Source organism: Lithobates pipiens, unplaced genomic scaffold (genome assembly GCF_037356315.1).
Source record: "Lithobates pipiens isolate NorthernLeopardFrog02 unplaced genomic scaffold, aLitPip1_a1.2 Scaffold_28, whole genome shotgun sequence".
In the NCBI taxonomy this organism is placed as follows: Eukaryota; Metazoa; Chordata; class Amphibia; order Anura; family Ranidae; genus Lithobates; species Lithobates pipiens.
Genome location: NW_027507789.1, coordinates 81,759,496 through 81,781,196, shown reverse-complemented (window position 1 = coordinate 81,781,196; position 21,701 = coordinate 81,759,496). Strand labels below are relative to the sequence as shown.

At 46.4% G+C, this 21,701-nt stretch overlaps 6 pseudogenes; 1 reads left to right on the top strand and 5 right to left on the bottom strand.

The window, feature by feature from the left end:
- Positions 1-217: 217 nt before the first annotated feature.
- Positions 218-336, bottom strand: LOC143937434 (5S ribosomal RNA; annotated as a pseudogene).
- Positions 337-657: 321 nt separating this feature from the next.
- On the bottom strand, positions 658-776 carry LOC143937710 (5S ribosomal RNA; annotated as a pseudogene).
- Positions 777-4,331: 3,555 nt separating this feature from the next.
- LOC143937207 (5S ribosomal RNA) lies at positions 4,332-4,450 on the bottom strand (annotated as a pseudogene).
- Positions 4,451-9,250: 4,800 nt separating this feature from the next.
- On the bottom strand, positions 9,251-9,369 carry LOC143936427 (5S ribosomal RNA; annotated as a pseudogene).
- Positions 9,370-10,063: 694 nt separating this feature from the next.
- Positions 10,064-10,182, bottom strand: LOC143936817 (5S ribosomal RNA; annotated as a pseudogene).
- A 3,820-nt stretch (positions 10,183-14,002) lies between these two features.
- LOC143936534 (5S ribosomal RNA) lies at positions 14,003-14,121 on the top strand (annotated as a pseudogene).
- Positions 14,122-21,701: the final 7,580 nt, after the last annotated feature.

Sequence of the window (21,701 nt, the reverse complement as noted above, 5' to 3'; positions counted from 1 at the left end):
TTTAAGTGGTAGAGGATCCCAACGAGATGGAGCTTTAATCTCATCTTGATATGACCGCAAAGCTGTACACGTGCTATTCTCCTCAGACTTCTTACCATTGGCTCTGATATCCATGCAATATGATCGTTTGTTTATAACTATTTGTATCACACATTCTGTGAAGTTGCCTTTGCATTGTATGTCGCATACTACTAAATAAAAAAACAAAAAAAACAGAAGCCTATGGCACCTGGTATTCCCAGGCGGTCTCCCATCCAGGTACTAACCAGGCCCGACACTGTTTAGCATCCGAGATCAGACGAGATTGAGCGCTTTCAGGGTGATGGGGCCGTAGGTGATCTCTTCGGGCACTCTCAACCCTCTTGACAAATGCCAAGATGGTCACCTTGGGAAACAAGTGAAAAAAAAACAGGTCAATGTCAACAACATAAAAAGAAGAATACGGCACCTGGTATTCCAACGCCATCTCCCATCCAGGTACTAACTAGGCCCAACCCTTCTTAGCCTCAGAAAAGAGAAGAGATAGGGCTCTTTCAGGGTGATGCTGCTGTAAGCGATCTCTTTGGGCACTCTCAACCCTCTTGACAAATGCCAAGATGGTCACCTTGGGAAACAAGCAAAAAAAAGAAAACGAATCAACGCCAACAACATAAAAGAAGTCTACAATAACTGGTAATCCCAGGTGGTCTCCCATCCAGGTACTAACCAGGCCCGACTCTTCTTAGCCTCCAAGATCAGATGAGATTGGGTGCTTTCAGAGTGATGTGGCCATAGGCAATCTCTTCAGGCACTCTCAACCCTCTTGACAAACACCAAGATGGTCACTTTGGGAAATAAGCGAAAAAAAAACAGGTCAACGCCAACAACATAAAAAGAAGTCTACGACACCTGGTATTCCCAGGCGGTCTCCCATCCAGGTACAAACAAGGCCCGACTCTATTCGCCTCCAACATCAAACGAGATCGGGTGCTTTCAGGGTGATGTGCCCGTAGGCAATCTCTTCAGGCACTTTCAACCCTCTTGACAAATGCCAAGATGGTCACCTTAGGAAACAAGCAAAAAAATAAAAATAAGTCGGAAGCTAGAGACAATACGGCCCGAGTCCTCAATTTAATCCATGCGGCGCATGTACAGGGAGGGCCCTTGCTTATGCTGTCAACGGACGCGGAGGAGGCCTTTGACAGGGTGGCCTGGAACTTTATGCAGGCCACCCTGGAACATATAGGTCTTGGCCCCAACATGATGAGCTGGGTAATGTCGCTTTACTCCACGCCATCGGCAGCGGTACGGGTGACCGAGTGGTGCTCGGACTCTTTCCCCATCACTAATGGGACGAGGCAGGGGTGCCCTCTGTCTCCCCTAATTTTTATTCTGACACTGGAACCACTTATGTGTCACGTTCGGAATGACCCGAATATTACTGGCATATCCAAACCCTCGGCACAGCACAAAATTGCGGCGTACGCTGATGATCTAATTTTTTCCATCTCCAATCCACACATTTTGCTTCCCAAAATACTTGCGTCTCTACAGCGACACGGCAGCCTATCAAACTATAAAAACAATTGCGCCAAGTCGGCTGTATTGAATATATCGGTCCCGGATGGTGAGGCCAAGAGGCTCCGCTCCTCTTTTCCATTCTACTGGGCTGAAAAATCTATACGTTAACTGGGCGTTGACATCGCAGCCGATTTAGCGCAATTGTACCTGCTTGATTTTGTCCCTCTCCTGGATAGACTGAAATCTGATTTGGGAAACTGGCATGCTTTAACACTGACCTGGTTCGGGCGCTGTAATGCATTAAAAATGATGGCCCTCCCTCGGATCTTATACATGTTCCAGACATTACCGATCCGGTTACCCCCAATTTTTTTCAGACAACTGCAGGTGCTGCTCCGGGACTTTATTTTGGCGCGCAAACCGCCCAGAGCCCGTTTGCAATTGCTTGCCAGACCAAAGGACAAGGGGGGTCTGGGTCTCCCAGATCTCAGACAATACTACAGAGTGACTCTGCTAGCGAGAGTCGTTGATTGGCATTGTAATGGCCCACACAAGCAGTGGGTGGAGATGGAGATTGAGGATGGATCCATTCCCCTATTGACCTCCCCGTGGCTCCTGTCCTCCCTACCAAAAGACCTCAGAGGTCACCCCGTAGTGGGAGCTACGTTGGCTGTTGTGCGGAGGTTGTTCCGCTGCACACACATTGCTCCCCTGTCATCACCAATGACTCCGGTTATAGGTAATCCAGACTTCCCATCGGGATTTACCAACAAGAAACTGCGACAGTTGACACTGGTGGGGAAACAGCGTCTGGGAGAGGTGTGGCCCATGGGAAGGCTCCCGACCACGCAAACTGTCGCCGAGCTTTCTGACCCTCCGCTTGACTTGTTTAGTGCTTATCAACTTCGTCACTTTCTTCTGGCCATACAAAGGGCCCCCTACACTCCTAGAGACCTGACACCCTATAAATCCATCTGTCACAAAAGGGAACCTGTGCGACACACCCTCTCCCTTCTGTACAACCTATTGAGTAGTCAGGAGGAGGAGTCGACCCCCACCATTTATCCACAAATGGGAGAGGGACTTAGGCATCACATTTACCCCACAACAGATAGGGAAGATCCTGACCTTAGTACATAAAGCTTCCATCGCAAACCAATATCAAGATACAAGATAGTCTCACGCTGGTATAGAGTCCCATACCTTCTGAATAAAATGGATAGATCGATCCCGGATGTTTGTTGGAGGTGAAATTCAGATATGGGGACCATGGGACACCTTTTCTGGGCATGCCCGACCTTGAGGAACTTTTGGGTTCCCAGTAGCGTGCCTTCTACACTTGACCGAACAGCCTGTTCGAAAATACAAAAAAAACCCTCACGATGCAACTCCTGAATGCCGCCCGGGCCTGCATTCCCGCACTGTGGAGGCAGCCTCAGCCCCCATCCAAGGTGCTGTGGTATTCCAAAGTCAATCATATTCTCCGGATGGAAGAATTGACCGCCACCCTTCACAACACTGAAGAGGCATTTAGTGTTACATGAAGGCCCTGGAGGTATTTTACTGGTACTCGAGACTACATTCGGGAGGTGAGCAGTGCCTCCGTCCCAGAAAACGACTGAACATCTAACGTTTACCTACGTAGGCCATGTCTGCCCTGGGTGGCATTCCCCCCCTCCTTTTTGTCTTTATTTTTCTTTTTTTCCCCGTCGCCATCCCCCCACCTCCTCTCTCTCCGTCTTTGCACTCTCTTCTTCCCCCGTCCTCCCTTTTGACTATGCCTTGTCTCCTTACTAGCCTTCGGGACCCAGAAGAACCCCAGGGTTCTGGACATGACCGGCTCATATTTTACTCTGGTTCACGTAGGTCATGATAAGCTGGCTCGCTGTGGTCCCAGTTGTTCTCCATGATTACATTTGTCCGAACGGAGCTGCACTAGTTATACTGTACTACATGTCGGAGGTGGGGTTTCTCTATTTTCTGCATGAAACTGTAGGACTCCCCTCTGAGAACCCAGAGTTATTTGGCTGCCTATTTTTTGTTAGCATGTAATTGTGACCCTGGGTCATGCTGTATGGTTGACTGTTATATTTATGTTGTTCTACTTAATAAAAGAATAATAAAAATAAAGAAAATAAGTCAATGCCAACAACTTAAAACTAAAGCCTATGGCATCGAGAAATCCCAGGCGGTCTCCCATCCAGGTACTAACCATGTCCCAACCCTGCTTAGCCTCTGAGATCAAATGCATGCTCAACCCTCTTGACAAACCCAAAGATGGTCACCTTGGGAAACAAACAAAAAAAACAAGTCAACGCCAACAACATAAAAAGAAGCCTGCGGCATCTGGAAAACCCAGGCGGTCTCCCATCCAGGTACAAACCAGGCCCAACCCTGCTTAGCCTCTGAGACCAAACGAGATTGGGCGCTTTCAGGGTGTTGTGCCCATAGGCAATTTCTTTGTGCACTCTCAACCCTCTTGACAAATGCCAAGATGGTCACCTTGGGAAACAAGGGAAAAAAAACAGGTCAAAGCCAACAACATAAAAAGAATCCTACGGCATCCGGTATTCCCAGGCGATCTCCCAATCAAGACACTAACCAGACCAGATCCTTCTATGTCACCTGGTCTTTCCAGGCAGTCTCCCACCCAGGTACTAACCAGTCCTGATGCTCCTAAGCCTCTGAAATCAGACGAGATCGGGTGCTTTCAGTGTGATGTGGCCGTAAGCGTTCTCTTCAAGACACGCCCAACCCTCTTGACAAACGCCAAGATGGTCGCCTTGAGAAACAAGCGAAAAAAACAGTTCAAAGCCAACAACAAAAAAAGAAGTCTATGGCACCTGGTATTTCCAGGCGGTCTCCCATCCAGGTACTAACCAGGACCGACACTGTTTAGCCTCTGAGATCAGATGAGATTGGGCGCTTTCAGGGTGATGGGGCCGTAGGTGATCTCTTTGGGCACTCTCAACCCTCTTGTTAAACACCAAGATGGTCACCTTGGGAAACAAGCGAAAATAAACAGGTAAAAGCCAACAACATAAAAAGAAGCCTACGGCACCTGGTATTCACAGATGGTCTCCCATACAGGTATTAACCAGGCTGTACACTGCTAGGCCTCCGAGATCAGATGAGATTGTGCACTTTCAGGGTGATGTGGCCATAGGTGTTCTATTTAGACACTCTCAACCCTCTTGACAAATACCAAGATGGTTATCTTGGGAAACAAGTGAAAAAAAAAAGGTCAACGCCAACAACATAGACCCTGGCGGTCTCCCATCTGACCCAGACCCTGCTTAGCCTCTGAGATCGGGCGCTTTCAGGGTGATGTGACCTCAGGCGAACGCTTTGGGACATACTCAAAACTCTTGACTGATGCTAAAATGGTCACCTTGGGAAACAAGCGAAAGAAAAACAGGTCAAAGCCAACAATATAAAAAGATTCCTACGGCACCTTTAATTAGGTACTATCCAGGCCGGACCCTGCTTAGCCTCTGAGATCAGATGAGATCGGGCACTTTCAGGGGGATGTGGCCGTAGGAGATTTCTTTGGGCTCTCTCAGCCCTCTTGACAAATGCCAAGATGATCACCTTGGGAAACAAGCGGAAAAAAAAAACCATGTCAACGCCAACAACATAAAAAGAATGCTACGGCACCTGGTATTCCCAGTTGGTCTCCCATCCAGTTACTAATCAGGCCCGACAATGCTTAGCCTCCGAGATCAGACAAGATCAGGCACTTTCAAGGGGATGGGGCCATAGGCGATCTCTTCGGGCACTCTCAACCATCATGACAAACGCCAACATGGTCATCTTGGGAAACAAGCGAAAAAAAACAAGTCATTGCCAACATTGGAGGCTAAGCAGGGTTGGGCAATCAGTTTCCTTGCCTGAAATAGGCATCTCAGAACTGCCATCTGGCTACTTCCCGGGTTTCCAACTCCTTCAACTAATCCCAGGAGACAATACTTCGCCTCCATCCTGGTGGAGGTTCCAACCACCCGATCAATGGTTCCTGTCACCTCTGTCCAGTAGCGGATCAACTTCGGGCATCTCCAAAACATGTGCATCATGTCTCCCCCCATGTTCCCGCACCGGGGGCAACTTGCGTCCGGCCGTTCGGCCAAACTGAAAAAGTTTACGAGGAGCATAATAGGTTCTATATAATAAGAACAGATGTGACATCCTGTGTGAGGAGAGCCACAATTCACCACAGGCAGGATTCCTGTGGCCAATTATAGCTCAGGGGGGTTTAGTACACACCCCACACTATATAAGGCCGCCAGCATGGCGGCCTTGTATAGTGTGTTGCGGTGGTCAGGGAAAGAGGACGCTCTTTACTGCTTGGGAACCTAGCACTGTTACAGTGGGTGTTATGTGCCTCCTGCACAGTACACACCTGAAGCTACCCTTTATTACTGGTGTTCAATTTCTGCAATACATGCATCTGCAGTGCAGAAGTTAGAGTCGGTGTTGTGTGCCTCCTGCACAGTATACACCTTATTGCTGGTGTTCTGTTTCTGTAATACAGGAACCTAGTACTGTTACAGTGCTAGGGTGTACAGAGAAGCTGGTATATATAGAAGACTACAGCATACAGCAGAAAGGCTAGTGAATACAGAATACAGGTTTCGTGTATGTAGAGAGGCTTGAGTATACAGAGATGCTAGAGTAAACAGTGAGGCTGGGGTACACAGAGAGGCTAGTTTAAAGACAAATACAAAGATGTTAGTGTATATAGAGAGGTTAGTGTATAGAGAGAGTCGAGTGTATACAGAAAGGACAGTGCATATAGAGAAGCTAGTGTATACAGAAAGGGTATACATGAAAGCTGACATTCTATACAGAAGACTGGGTAGTGTATACAGAGAGTCTAGTGGGTACAGAAGACAGGCTGGTGTATTCTAGCTAGTTTTTACAGTCTAGTGTATACAGAAGACAGGCTGTGGTATACAGAGAGTTTAGTGTATTCAGAGAGTCTAGTGTATACAGTCGGCGAGTGTATACATAAGACTGGCTAGTTTACACAGTGTTTACAGAGATGCAAGGGTGTACAGAGAAGCTGGTATATATAGAAGACTACAGCATACAGAAGAAAGGCTAGTTAATACACAATACAGAAGACTCGTGTATGTAGATAGGCTTGAGTATACAGAGATGCTAGAGTAAACAGTGAGGCTGGGGTACACAGAGAGGCTAATTTAAAGAGAGGCTAGTATATACAAAGATGTTAGTGTATATAGAGAGGTTAATGTATAGAGAGGGTCGAGAGTATACAGAAAGGACAGTGCATATAGAGAAACTAGTGTATACAGAAGACAGGCTTGGGTATACATCAAAGCTGACAGTGTATACAGAAGACTGGGTAGTGCATACAGAGAGTCTATTGGGTAAAGAAGACAGGCTGGTGTATTCTAGCTAGTTTTTACAGTCTAATGTATACAGAAGACAGGCTGTGGTATACTGAGGGTTTAGTGTATTCAGAGAGTCTAGTGTACAGAGATGCAAGGGTGTACAGAGAAGCGAGAAGCTAGTATATATAAGGCTAGTGAATACAGGCTAGTGAATGCAGATAGGCTTGAGTATACAGAGATGCTAGAGTAAACAATGAGGCTGGGGTACACAGAGAGGCTAATTTAAAGAGAGGCTAGTATATACAAAGATGTTAGTGTATATAGAGAGGTTAGTGTATAGAGAGAGTCGAGTGTATACAGATAGGACAGTGCATATAGAGAGACTAGTGTATACAGAAGACAGGCTTGGGTATACATCCAAGCTGATAGTGTATACAGAAGACTGGGTAGTGTATACAGAGATTCTAGTGGGTACAGAAGACAGGCTGGTGTATTCTAGCTAGTGTTTACAGTCTAGTGTATACAGAAGACAGGCTGTGGTATACAGAGGGTTTAGTGTATTACAGAGATGCAAGGGTGTACAGAGAAGCTAGTATATATAAAAGACTACAGCATACAGAAGAAAGGCTAGTGAATACAGAATAAAGGCTGGCTTCTACGGAGAGGCTACCACTACGGAGATGCAGAACACTATCTAGGGTATATAGAGAGGCTAGATTATACAGAAAGGCTAGTGCATAGAGTGAAGCTATTGTATATAGAAGCCTGGTTAGTGTATACAGAGAAGCTAGTGTGTACAGAAAAAAGGCTAGACAGGCTATAAAGAGAGACAAGTTTTTACAGAAGACAGTTTGGGATGCAGAGATGCAGAAGACAGAGATGCTAGTTTATACAGAGAGACTAATGTATACAGAAGACAGGCTAGGGCATACAGAAGACAGAAGACGGGCTAGTGTATTCAGAACATAGGCTAGTGTATATCGAAGACAGGCTATTGTATGCAGAAGACCGGCTAGTGTAAACATGCTGGTGTATATAGAGTGGCTAGTGAATTTAGAGGGTAGGCTAAGTGATAACAGAAGACAATCTGGGCTATACAGAGACATTTCATCATTTCATCTAGCTCACATCTCTAATGGAGTTTGTCTCATTGCCATGTTATGCCTTTTCATTCACTTGATCGAACAGCCTGTTCGAAAATACAAAAAAAACCTCACGATGCAACTCCTGAATGCCGCCCGGGCCTGCATTCCCGCACTGTGGAGGCAGCCTCAGCCCCCATCCAAGGTGCTGTGGTATTCCAAAGTCAATCATATTCTCCGGATGGAAGAATTGACCGCCACCCTTCACAACACTGAAGAGGCATTTAGTGTTACATGGAGGCCCTGGAGGTATTTTACTGGTACTCGAGACTACATTCGGGAGGTGAGCAGTGCCCCCGTCCCAGAAAACGACTGAACATCTAACGTTTACCTACGTAGGCCATGTCTGCCCTGGGTGGCATTCCCCCCCTCCCTTTTTGTCTTTATTTTTCTTTTTTTCCCCGCCGCCATCCCCCCACCTCCTCTCTCTCCGTCTTTGCACTCTCTTCTTCCCCCGTCCTCCCTTTTAACTATGCCTTGTCTCCTTACTAGCCTTCAGGACCCAGAAGAACCCCAGGGTTCTGGACATGACCGGCTCATATTTTACTCTGGTTCACGTAGGTCATGATAAGCTGGCTCGCTGTGGTCCCAGTTGTTCTCCATGATTACATTTGTCCGAACGGAGCTGCACTAGTTATACTGTACTACATGTCGGAGGTGGGGTTTCTCTATTTTCTGCATGAAACTGTAGGACTCCCCTCTGAGAACCCAGAGTTATTTGGCTGCCTATTTTTTGTTAGCATGTAATTGTGACCCTGGGTCATGCTGTATGGTTGACTGTTATATTTATGTTGTTCTACTTAATAAAAGAATAATAAAAATAAAAAAAATAAGTCAATGCCAACAGCTTAAAACTAAAGCCTATGGCATTGAGAAATCCCAGGCGGTCTCCCATACAGGTACTAACCATGTCCCAACCCTGCTTAGCCTCTGAGATCAAATGCACGCTCAACCCTCTTGACAAACGCCAAGATGGTCACCTTGGGAAACAAACAAAAAAAACAAGTCAACGCCAACAACATAAAAAGAAGCCTGCGGCATCTGGAAAACCCAGGCGGTCTCCCATCCAGGTACAAACCAGGCCCAACCCTGCTTAGCCTCTGAGACCAAACGAGATTGGGCGCTTTCAGGGTGTTGTGCCCGTAGGCAATAGGCAATTTCTTTGTGCACTCTCAACCCTCTTGACAAATGCCAAGATGGTCACCTTTTGAAACAAGGGAAAAAAACCAGGTCAAAGCCAACAACAAAAAAAGAAGCCTATGGCACCTGGTATTTCCAGGCGGTCTCCCATCCAGGTACTAACCAGGCCCGACACTGTTTAGCCTCTGAGATCAGATGAGATTGGGCGCTTTCAGGGTGATGGGGCCGTAGGTGATCTCTTTGGGCACTCTCAACCCTCTTGTTAAGCGCCAAGATGGTCACCTTGGGAAACAAGCGAAAATAAACAGGTAAACGCCAACAACATAAAAAGAAGCCTACGGCACCTGGTATTCACAGATGGTCTCCCATACAGGTATTAACCAGGCCGTACACTGCTAGGCCTCCGAGATCAATGAGATTGTGCGCTTTCAGGGTGATGTGGCCATATGTGTTCTATTTAGACACTCTCAACCCTCTTGACAAATACCAAGATGGTTATCTTGGGAAACAAGTGAAAAAAAAAAGTTCAACGCCAACAACATAGACCCTGCCGGTCTCCCATCTGACCCAGACCCTGCTTAGCCTCTGAGATTGGGCGCTTTCAGGGTGATGTGACCTCAGGCGAACGCTTTGGGACATACTCAAAACTCTTGACTGATGCTAAAATGGTCACCTTGGGAAACAAGCGAAAGAAAAACAGGTCAAAGCCATTAATATAAAAAGATTCCTACGGCACCTTTAATTAGGTACTATCCAGGCCGGACCCTGCTTAGCCTCTGAGATCAGATGAGATCGGGCGCTTTCAGGGGGATGTGGAAATAGGAGATTTCTTTGGACTCTCTCAGCCCTCTTGACAAATGCCAAGATGATCACCTTGGGAAACAAGCGGAAAAAATAAACCATGTCAACGCCAACAACATAAAAAGAATCCTACGGCACCTGGTATTCCCAGTTGGTCTCCCATCCAGTTACTAATCAGGCCCGACAATGCTTAGCCTCCGAGATCAGACAAGATCAGGCACTTTCAAGGTGATGGGGCCATAGGCGATCTCTTCGGGCACCCTCAACCATCTTGACAAACGCCAACATGGTCATCTTGGGAAACAAGCGAAAAAAACCAAGTCATTGCCAACATTGGAGGCTAAGCAGGGTTGAGCAATCAGTTTCCTTGCCTGAAATAGGCATCTCAGAACTGCCATCTGGCTACTTCCCGGGTTTCCAACTCCTTCAACTAATCCCAGGAGACAATACTTCGCCTCCATCCTGGTGGAGGTTCCAACCACCCGATCAATGGTTCCTGTCACCTCTGTCCAGTAGCGGATCAACTTCGGGCATCTCCAAAACATGTGCATCATGTCTCCCCCCATGTTCCCGCACCGGGGGCAACTTGCGTCCGGCCGTTCGGCCAAACTGAAAAAGTTTACGAGGAGCATAATAGGTTCTATATAATAAGAACAGATGTGACATCCTCTGTGAGGAGAGCCACAATTCACCACAGGCAGGATTCCTGTGGCCAATTATAGCTCAGGGGGGTTTAGTACACACCCCCCACTATATAAGGCCGCCAGCGCGGCGGCCTTGTATAGTGTGTTGCGGTGGTCAGGGAAAGAGGACTATAGGCAGGGACAGTGTCTTTACTGCTTGGGAACCTAGCACTGTTACAGTGGGTGTTATGTGCCTCCTGCACAGTACACACCTGAAGCTACCCTTTATTACTGGTGTTAAATTTCTGCAATATATGCATCTGCAGTGCAGAAGTTAGAGTCGGTGTTGTGTGCCTCCTGCACAGTATACACCTTATTGCTGGTGTTCTGTTTCTGTAATACAGGAACCTAGTACTGTTACAGTGCTAGGGTGTACAGAGAAGCTGGTATATATAGAAGACTACAGCATACAGAAGAAAGGCTAGTGAATACAGAATACAGGTTTCGTGTATGTAGATAGGCTTGAGTATACAGAGATGCTAGAGTAAACAGTGAGGCTGGGGTACACAGAGAGGCTAGTTTAAAGACAAATACAAAGATGTTAGTGTATATAGAGAGGTTAGTGTATAGAGAGAGTCGAGTGTATACAGAAAGGACAGTGCATATAGAGAAGCTAGTGTATACAGAAAGGGTATACATGAAAGCTGACATTCTATACAGAAGACTGGGTAGTGTATACAGAGAGTCTAGTGGGTACAGAAGACAGGCTGGTGTATTCTAGCTAGTTTTTACAGTCTAGTGTATACAGAAGACAGGCTGTGGTATACAGAGAGTTTAGTGTATTCAGAGAGTCTAGTGTATACAGTCGGCGAGTGTATACATAAGACTGGCTAGTTTACACAGTGTTTACAGAGATGCAAGAGTGTACAGAGAAGCTGGTATATATAGAAGACTACAGCATACAGAAGAAAGGCTAGTTAATACACAATACAGAAGACTCGTGTATGTAGATAGGCTTGAGTATGCTAGAGTAAACAGTGAGGCTGGGGTACACAGAGAGGCTAATTTAAAGAGAGGCTAGTATATACAAAGATGTTAGTGTATATAGAGAGGTTAATGTATAGAGAGGGTCGAGAGTATACAGAAAGGACAGTGCATATAGAGAAACTAGTGTATACAGAAGACAGGCTTGGGTATACATCAAAGCTGACAGTGTATACAGAAGACTGAGTAGTGCATACAGAGAGTCTATTGGGTAAAGAAGACAGGCTGGTGTATTCTAGCTAGTTTTTACAGTCTAATGTATAAAGAAGACAGGCTGTGGTATACTGAGGGTTTAGTGTATTCAGAGAGTCTAGTGTACAGAGAAGCGAGAAGCTAGTATATATAAGGCTAGTGAATACAGGCTAGTGAATACAGAATACAGACTCGTGTAAGCAGATAGGCTTGAGTATACAGAGATGCTAGAGTAAACAATGAGGCTGGGGTACACAGAGAGGCTAATTTAAAGAGAGGCTAGTATATACAAAGATGTTAGTGTATATAGAGAGGTTAGTGTATAGAGAGAGTCGAGTGTATACAGATAGGACAGTGGATATAGAGAGACTAGTGTATACAGAAGACAGGCTTGGGTATACATGCAAGCTGACAGTGTATACAGAAGACTGGGTAGTGTATACAGAGATTCTAGTGGGTACAGAAGACAGGCTGGTGTATTCTAGCTAGTGTTTACAGTCTAGTGTATACAGAAGACAGGCTGTGGTATACAGAGGGTTTAGTGTATTACAGAGATGCAAGGGTGTACAGAGAAGCTAGTATATATAAAAGACTACAGCATACAGAAGAAAGGCTAGTGAATACAGAATAAAGGCTGGCTTCTACGGAGAGGCTACCACTACGGAGATGCAGAACACTATATATAGAGAGAGGGTATATAGAGAGGCTAGATTATACAGAGAGGCTAGTGCATAGAGTGAAGCTATTGTATATAGAAGCCTGGTTAGTGTATACAGAGAAGCTAGTGTGTACAGAAGAAAGGCTAGACAGGCTATAAAGAGAGACAAGTTTTTACAGAAGACAGTTTGGGGTATACAGAGATGCTAGTTTATACAGAGAGACTAATGTATACAGAAGACAGGCTAGGGCATACAGAAGACAGAAGACGGGCTAGTGTATTCAGAACATAGGCTAGTGTATATCGAAGACAGGCTATTGTATGCAGAAGACCGGCTAGTGTAAACATGCTGGTGTATATAGAGAGGCTAGTGAATTTAGAGGGTAGGCTAAGTGATAACAGAAGACAATCTGGGCTATACAGAGACATTTCATCATTTCATCTAGCTCACATCTCTAATGGATTTTGTCTCATTGCCATGTTATGCCTTTTCATTCTTATGCTAAATATAGATCACTACACGATTTTAATCATCCACATCAAGCATGCAATAAAACTATCATACATCAAAATAAACCATGTACTCTTTTGCTCTATTTTGCATATTTGTACCGGGACTGTATGTGTCATAGAGTAAGAATATAAAAGAATATAAAAGAGCCGAGCGCAGCGAGGCCAAGCCCGAAGCTCGCCTGCGAGGGGCCCTCTAATATTCACAACCCTATGTCCACTTGGATGGTGGGGCTACCACCTCCACTCACCGCGCATGAAAATCTCCGAAGCTTCGTCTGCTCCGTACTGCGCATGCGCAGTACGGCGCAGACACTATATCATGGCCGGACAGTATATGGCAGAACACCGGCACCAGTCAACCACCGGTGTCATGTGCGTCGCTGTGTAATATAGAGCAGGGTCCGGGAAGCCAATACCTCCCCGCAATTTCGGTCGCAATAGCATTGCCCTACCAATACGCATATGTTTTCCGCGCCAGAGGAACTTGATAAAGATTGAGCGAACCGCATGAAAGAAAGTCTGGGGTATTTTGATAGGTAAGGCTTGTAGTAGATACAGAAGTCGTGGCATTGCGTTCATCTTCAACACATTACAGCGTCCGAACCATGACAGAGCTAGTGGGTCCCATCTTTTAGGGTCCGCTGTAAGCCCATAGGCTTCTTTTTATGTTGTTGGCTTTGACCTGTTTTTTTTGCTTGTTTCTCAAGGCGACCATCTTGGCGTTTGTCAAGAGGGTTGGGCGTGTCTTGAAGAGAAAGCTTACGGCCACATCAACCTGAAAGCACCCGATCTCGTCTGATTTCAGAGGCTAAGCAGCGTCAGGCCTGGTTAGTACCTGGATGGGAGACTGCCTGGGAAGACCAGGTGCCACAGAAGGATCTGGTCTGGTTAGTGTCTTAATTGGGAGATCGCCTGGGAATACTGGATGCCGTAGGCTTCTTTTATGTTGTTGGCTTTGACCTGTTTTTTTTAGCTTGTTTCCCAAGGTGACCATCTTGGCCTTTGTCAAGAGGCTTCAGAGTGCCCAAAGAGAGTGCCTACGGCCAAATCACCCTGAAAGATCCCAATCTCATCTGATCTCGAAGGCTAAGCAGCGATGGGCCTGGTTAGTTCCTGGATGGGAGACAGCTTGGGAATACCAGGTGCCGTAGGCTTCTCATTATGTTGTCGGCGTTGACCTGTTTTATTTTCCCTTGTTTCCCAAGGTGACCATCTTGGCATGTGTCAAGAGGGTTGAGAGTGCACAAAGAAATTGCCTACGAGCACAACACCCTGAAAGCGCCCAATCTCGCTTGGTCTCAGAGGCTAAGCAGGGTTGGGCCTGGTTTGTATCTGGATGGGAGACCGCCTGGGTTTTCCAGATGCCGCAGGCTTCTTTTTATGTTGTTGGTGTTGACCTGTTTTTTTCGCTTGTTTCCCAAAGTGATCATCTTGGCATTTGTCAAGAGGGTTGAGAGTGCCTAAAGAGATCGCTTACAGCCACATCACCCTGAAAGCACCATATCTCTTCTGATCTCAGAGGCTAAGAAGGGTTGGGCCTAGTTAGTACTTGAATGGGAGACGGCCTTGGAATACCAGGTGCCGTATTCTTCTTTTTATGTTGTTGGCGTTGACCTGTTTTTTTTCGCTTGTTTCCCAGGGTGACTATATTGGCATTTTTCAAGAGGGATGAGAGTGCCCAAAGAGATTGCCTATGGGCACATCACCCTGAAAGCGCCCAATCTCCGCTGATCTCAGAGGCTAGAAAGGGCCGCGTCTTGTTAATACCTGGATGGGAGACCGCCTGGAAATACTAGGTGCGGTAGGCTTCTTTTTATGTTGTTGGTGTTGACTTGTTTTTTTTGTTTGTTTCCTAAGGTGACCATCTTGGCATTTGTCAAGAGGGTTGAGCGTGCCTGAAAAAATCTACTATGGCTGCATCACCCTGAAAGAGCCAAATCTCATTTGATCTCAGAGGCTAAGCAGGGTTGGGACCTGGTTAGTACCGGGATGGGAGACCGCCTGGGATTTCTCGATGCCATAGGCTTTTTTTTTAAGTTGTTGGCATTGACTTTTTTTTTTTTTTTGTTTTATTCTTTTATTAAGTATAAGTAGAACAACATAAATATAACAGTCAACCATACAGCATGACCCAGGGTCACAATTACATGGTAACAAAAAATAGGCAGCCAAATAACTCTGGGTTCTCAGAGGGGAGTCCTAGAGTTTCATGCAGAAAAGAGAGAAACCCCACCTCCGACATGTAGTACAGTATAACTAATGCAGCTCCGTTCGGACAAATGTAATCATGGAGAACAACTGGGACCACAGCGAGCCAGCTTATCATGACCTATGTGAACCAGAGTAAAATATGAGCCGGTCGTGTCCAGAACCCTGGGGTTCTTCTGGGTCCCAAAGGCTAGTAAGGAGACAAGGCATAGTGAAAAGGGAGGACGGGGGAAGAAGAGAGTGCAAAGACGGAGAGAGAAGAGGGGGGCGGGATGGCGGCGGGGAAAAAAAGAAAAATAAAGACAAAAAGGGAGGGGGGGAATGCCACCCAGGGCAGACTTGGCCTACGTAGGTAAACGTTAGATGTTCAGTCGTTTTCTGGGACAGGGGCGCTGCTCACCTCCCAAATGTAGTCTCAGGTACCAGTAAAATACCTCCAGGGCCTCCATGTATCACTAAATGCCTCTTCAGTGTTGTGAAGGGTGGCGGTCAATTCTTCCATCCGGAGAATATGATTGACTTTGGAATACCACAGCACCTTGGATGGGGGCTGAGGCTGCCTCCACAGTGTGGGAATGCAGGCCCGGGCGGCGTTCAGGAATTGCATCGTGAGGGTTTTTTTGTATTTTTGAACAGGCTGTTCGGTCAAGTGTAGAAGGCATGCTGCTGGGTTGTCTGCGATATCTACATTTCTGAGAGTTTTTATCGTCCCGGTCACCTCCACCCAAAAGTTCCTCAAGGCCGGGCATGCCCAGAAAATGTGTCCCATGGTCCCCGTATCTGAATTACACCTCCAACAAACATCCGGAATCGATCTATTCATTTTATTCAGAAGGTATGGGACTCTATACCAGCGTGAGACTATCTTGTATCCTGATTCTTGATATTGGTTTGCGATGGAAGCTTTATGTACTAATGTCAGGATCTTCCCTATCTGTTGTGGGGTAAATGTGATGCCAAATGCAATCTCCCATTTGTGGATAAATGGTGGGGTCGACTCCTCCTCCTGACTACTTAATAGGTTGTACAGGAGGGAGAGGGTGTGTTGCACAGGTTCCTTTTTGTGACAGATGGATTCATAGGGCGTCAGGTCTCTAGGAGTGTAGGGGGCCCTTTGTATGGCCAGAAGAAAGTGACGAAGTTGATAAGCATTAAACAAGTCAAGCGGAGGGTCAGAAAGCTCGGCGACGGTTTGCGTGGTCGGGAGCCCTCCCGAGGACCACACCTCTCCCAGACGCTGTTTCCCTACCACTGTCAACTGTCAACTGTCGCAGTTTCTTGTTGGTAAATCCCGGTGGGAAGTCTGGATTACCTATAACCGGAGTCATTGGTGACGGCAGGGGAGCAATGTGTGTGCAGCGGAACAACCTCCGCACAACAGCCAACGTAGCTCCCACTACGGGGTGATCTCTGAGGTCTTTTGGTAGGGAGGACAGGAGCCACGGGGAGGTCAATAGGGGAATGGATCCATCCTCAATCTCCATCTCCACCCACTGCTTGTGTGGGCCATTACAATGCCAATCAACGACTCTCGCTAGCAGAGTCGCTCTGTTGTATTGTCTCAGATCTGGGAGACCCAGACCCCCCTTGTCCTTTGGTCTGGCAAGCAATTGCAAACGGGCTCTGGGCGGTTTGTGCGCCCAAATAAAGTCCCGGAGCAGCACCTGCAGATGTCTGAAAAAGATTGGGGGTAACCGGATCGGTAATGTCTGGAACAAGTATAAGATCCGCGGGAGGGCCGTCATTTTGAATGCATTACAGCGCCTGAACCAGGTCAGTGTTAAAGCATGCCAGTTTCCCAAATCTATTCAGGAGAGGGACAAAATTAAGCGGGTACAATTGCGCCAAATCCGCTGCGATGTCAACGCCCAGGTAACGTATAGATTTTTCAGCTCAGTAGAATGGAAAAGCGGAGCGTAGCCTCTTGGCCTCACCATCCGGGACCGATATATTCAATACAGCCAAAGGTGCAATTGATTTTATAGTTTGATAGGCTGCCGTATCGCCGAAGAGTCGCGAGTATATTGGGAAGCGAAATGTGTGGATTGGAGACGAAAGAAATTAGATCGTCAGCGTACGCCGCAATTTTGTGGTGTGCCGAGGGTTTGGATATGCCAGTAATATTCGGGTCATTCCGAACGTGACAAATAAGTGGTTCCAGTGTCAGAATAAAAATTAGGGGAGACAGAGGGCACCCCTGCCTCGTCCCATTAGTGATGGGGAAAGAGTCCGAGCACTCTGAAAGCACCCAATCTCATCTGATCTTGGAGGCTAAGAAGAGTCAGGCCTGGTTAGTACCTGGATGGGAGACCACCTGGGAATACCAGTTATTGTAGGCTTCTTTTTATGTTGTTGGCCTTGATTTGTTTTTTTTTTTTTTCACTTGTTTCCCAAGGTGACCATCTTGGCATTTGTCAAGAGGGTTGAGAGTGCCCAAAGAGTTCGCTTACAGCAGCATCACCCTGAAAGAGCCCTATCTCTTCTCATCTCTGAGGCTAAGAAGGGTTGGGCCTAGTTAGTCCCTGGATGGGAGATGGCTTTGGAATACCAGGTGCCGTAGTCTTCTTTTTATGTTGTTGACATTGACCTGTTTTTTTTTCGCTTGTTTCCCAAGGTGACTATCTTGGCATTTGTCAAGAGGGTTGAGAGTGCCCAAAGAGATTGCCTATGGGCAGGGCCAGATTAAGAACATTGTGGGCCTGGTGCTGAGGATTTTGATGGGGCCTTTTATAAACAATAAATAAATAAAAATGCAAACTATTTTTTGTTATAACAAATTAAATGAAAGAGAGAGAGGGGATGAAAGAGGTGTGAGGGGTAAGGGAGGGAGGATGAGAGAGAAAGGGGGGGATGGGAGAAAGAGGGAATGACATCAACGCAGCCTGGCCAAGGCAAATGACGGAAGGCACAGAACCCAGAACGAAGACCGGGTGAAGATGGAAGTGCCCGGGCCCCGCCGGACTGATCACAGCACAGCACTGGAGGTCTGACAGGTAAGTGTACCCTAATGTGCTAATATGCTGGGCACACTTGTACATTATGGCATAACCTCCCCAAGGGCCTCTAAAAAGTAGTAATGTTAGAAAAGTTTACTACCGCTTTACTATCACCGGAGCCTCTCATGGGGCCCTACTGACCCTGTGGCCCTTGGGCAGTGCCTAAGTACATGGTTGTCAACATTTCAAATATATTTTAGGGTTGCTTTTTTTACAAGTGCTATATTTAGAGTAGCTGACATCCCCCGTGTTCCTCTATACATCACAATAGTCATTACAAAATAAAATAAGTACTAATAATGGGGCAGAACAAATATGAGGACTGTGAGATTTCCTTTAGTTGAACTGACAAAAGTGCCCATTCTAGAGCTGGTAACATTGAGGAACATATAATTTTAACATATAATTTTAAAGAACAGTTTTTTGTGGGTAAGAGGCATAAGGGAGGAGTGTGGATGGTATAAAAGTGGGAAGTATGTGCAGGTGAGGGAGAGGAATGTGGAAGTTCTAACAGTGGGCACTATGTACATGAGAGGAGTGCAGAGGGTATGGCAGAAGGCACTATGTACAGGAGAGGAGTGTGAAGGGTAAGACAGTGGGCAGTATGCACAGCAGAGGAGTGTAGAGGGTATGAAATTGGGCACTATGTATAAGAGAAGAGTGTGGAGGGTATGACAGTGGGCACTATGTACAGGAGAGTAGGACAGTAAGCAGTAATTACAGGAGAGGAGTGTGGAGGGAGGATATGACGGTGGGCACTATGTATAGGAGAGGAGTATGGAGGGTATGAAAGTTAGTAGTATGTACAGGAGTGGAGGGTATGATAGTGGGCACTATGTATAGGAGAGAAGTGTTGGAGGTATGGCAGTGGGCACTATGTATAGGAGAGAAGTGTTGGAGGTATGACAGTGGGCACTATGTATAGGAGAGGAGTGTGGAGGGTATGACAGTGAGTAGTATGTACAGGAGAGGAGTATGGAGGGTATAGCGGTGGGCACTATGTATAGGAGAGGAGTATGGAGGGTATGGCGGTGGGCACTATGTATAGGAGAGGAGTATGGAGGGTATGTCGGTGGGCACTGTATAGGAGAGGAGTGTGAAGGGTACGACAGTGGACACTATGTACAGGAGAGAAGTGTATGACAGCGGGCACTATGTATATGAGAGGAGTATGGAGGGTATGATAGTGAGTAGTATGTACAGGAGAGGAGTGTGGAGGGTATGACAGTGGGCACTATGTATAGGAGAGAAGTGTTGGAGGTATGGCAGTGGGCACTATGTATAGGAGAGAGGTGTTGGAGGTATGACAGTGGGCACTATGTATAGGAGAGGAGTGTGAAGGGTATGACAGTGAGTAGTATGTACAGGAGAGGAGTATGGAGGGTATAGCGGTGGGTACTATGTATAAGAGAGGAGTATGGAGGGTATGGCGGTGGGCACTATGTATAGGAGAGGAGTATGGAGGGTATGTCGGTGGGCACTGTATAGGAGAGGAGTGTGAAGGGTACGACAGTGGACACTATGTACAGGAGAGAAGTGTATGACAGTGGGCACTATGTACAGGTGAGGAGAGTGTAGGATATGACAGCGGGCGTTATGTATAAGAGAGAAGTGTGGAGGGTATGACAGTGAGCAGTATGTACAGGAGAGAAGTGTGGAGAGTATGACAGTGGACACTATGTATAGGAGAGAAGTGTGGAGAGTATGACAGTGGGCACTATGTATAGGAGAGAAGTGTGGAGAGTATGACAGTGGGCACTATGTATAGGAGAGAAGTGTGGAGAGTATGACAGTGGGCACTATGTATAGGAGAGAAGTGTGGAGAGTATGACAGTGGGCACTATGTATAGGAGAGAAGTGTGGAGAGTATGACAGTGGGCACTATGTATAGGAGAGAAGTGTGGAGGGTATGACAGTGGGCACTATGTATAGGAGAGAAGTGTGGAGAGTATGACAGTGGGCACTATGTATAGGAGAGGAGGATGAAGTAATCTGGGAAGGAAAAATGTAAAGGTTTGTGGAAGGATGTTTAGGGGCTGTGTAGTGGTTAAGCGGGCCAGACATGGATTGAAATTACACCAATTAGGCAGAGACCAGCCATAGTCGATCTATGTATGGGCTAGCTGGTTTTACACAAGTCAACCTATTAACCGACTTGAGTGCAACCAGCCTGTCAGGTTTTCCCCAAAATAATCAGTGCTGCCACCTATAGTTAGCAACACTAATCATTGTATTCACTGGCAGAACACAATAACACTGCGGGAGTGATTGAATAACACTGCGGTAGTGATTGCCCCATTCACAGGGCAGCAGGTAAGAGGGTGTGTGGGGACAGGCTGGGAGAGATACTAGTCAGTCCCTGGGTAGGCACCGGTTAGTATCAGAGCCAGATACACACAGGTTACATACGCCAAGATCATTAGAGCGAGAGCAATAATTCTAGCACTAGACCTCCTCTGTAACTCTAAACATGTAAACTGTAAAAAAATGTAAAGCATCGCTTAGTACACAACAAAAAATCGTCCTAACTTTAGTGTTTTTTTTTATGAATGAAACAGTTTCTTTCCAACATAAAAAGTTGCAAATACCACCATTTTATTCCATAGGGTCTCTGCTAAAACAATATATAATGTTTGAGGGTTCTGAGTAATTTTCTAGCATAAAAAAATGATGATTTTTACATGTAGGAGAGAAGTCTCAGAATGGGCCTGGTTGCCAAGGGGTTAATTATCATAAGTAATATACAAATAATTATTATGAGCTCTGTGAGTTCATCCTCTCAGTCTGCTGCAGAGTGTTCCAGCTTGTATTTATACTGCCGCTCTGTATGTAGCTTCTGACAGGCTGCGCAAGGAACCCTGTATCTCCGGAACCATAGATGATAGCAGCCCCATATTTTAACCAGTGCTGGGGTGGGTCTTTAGCTACATACCCACCAAATATGGGGTCTCTGTGACTCCTGGTCGCCGAGCTAAAATCCTCTAGGTCGATCTTTTTTTTTTTTTTTGATTTTTTTTTTTTTTGGGCAAATGGGCCTATCTTGAGAAAGGGGCCTGGAGCTGCAGCTCCAATAGCCCCTATGTTAATCCGGCCCTGCCTATGGGCACATAAGCCTGAAAGCGCCCGATCTCCTCTGATCTCAGAGGCTAAACAGGGTCGGGCCTTGCTAGTACCTGGATTGGAGACCACCTGGGAATACTAGGTGCTGAAGGCTTATTTTTATGTTCTTGGCGTTGACTTGTTTTTTTTTTTTGTTTGTTTACCAAGGTGACCATCTTGGTGTTTGTCAAGAGGGTTGAGAGTGCTTGAAGAGCTTGCCTATGGCCACATAACCCTGAAAGCACCAGATCTCGTCTGATCTCAGAGACTAAACAGTGTCGGGCCTTGTTAATACCTGGATGGGAGACCACCTGGGAATACTAGGTGCTGCAGACTTCTTCTCATGTTGTTGGCGTTGACTTGATTTTTTTGTTTGTTTCCCAAGGTGACCATATTGGCGTTAGTCAAGGTTGAGAGTGCCTGAAGAAATC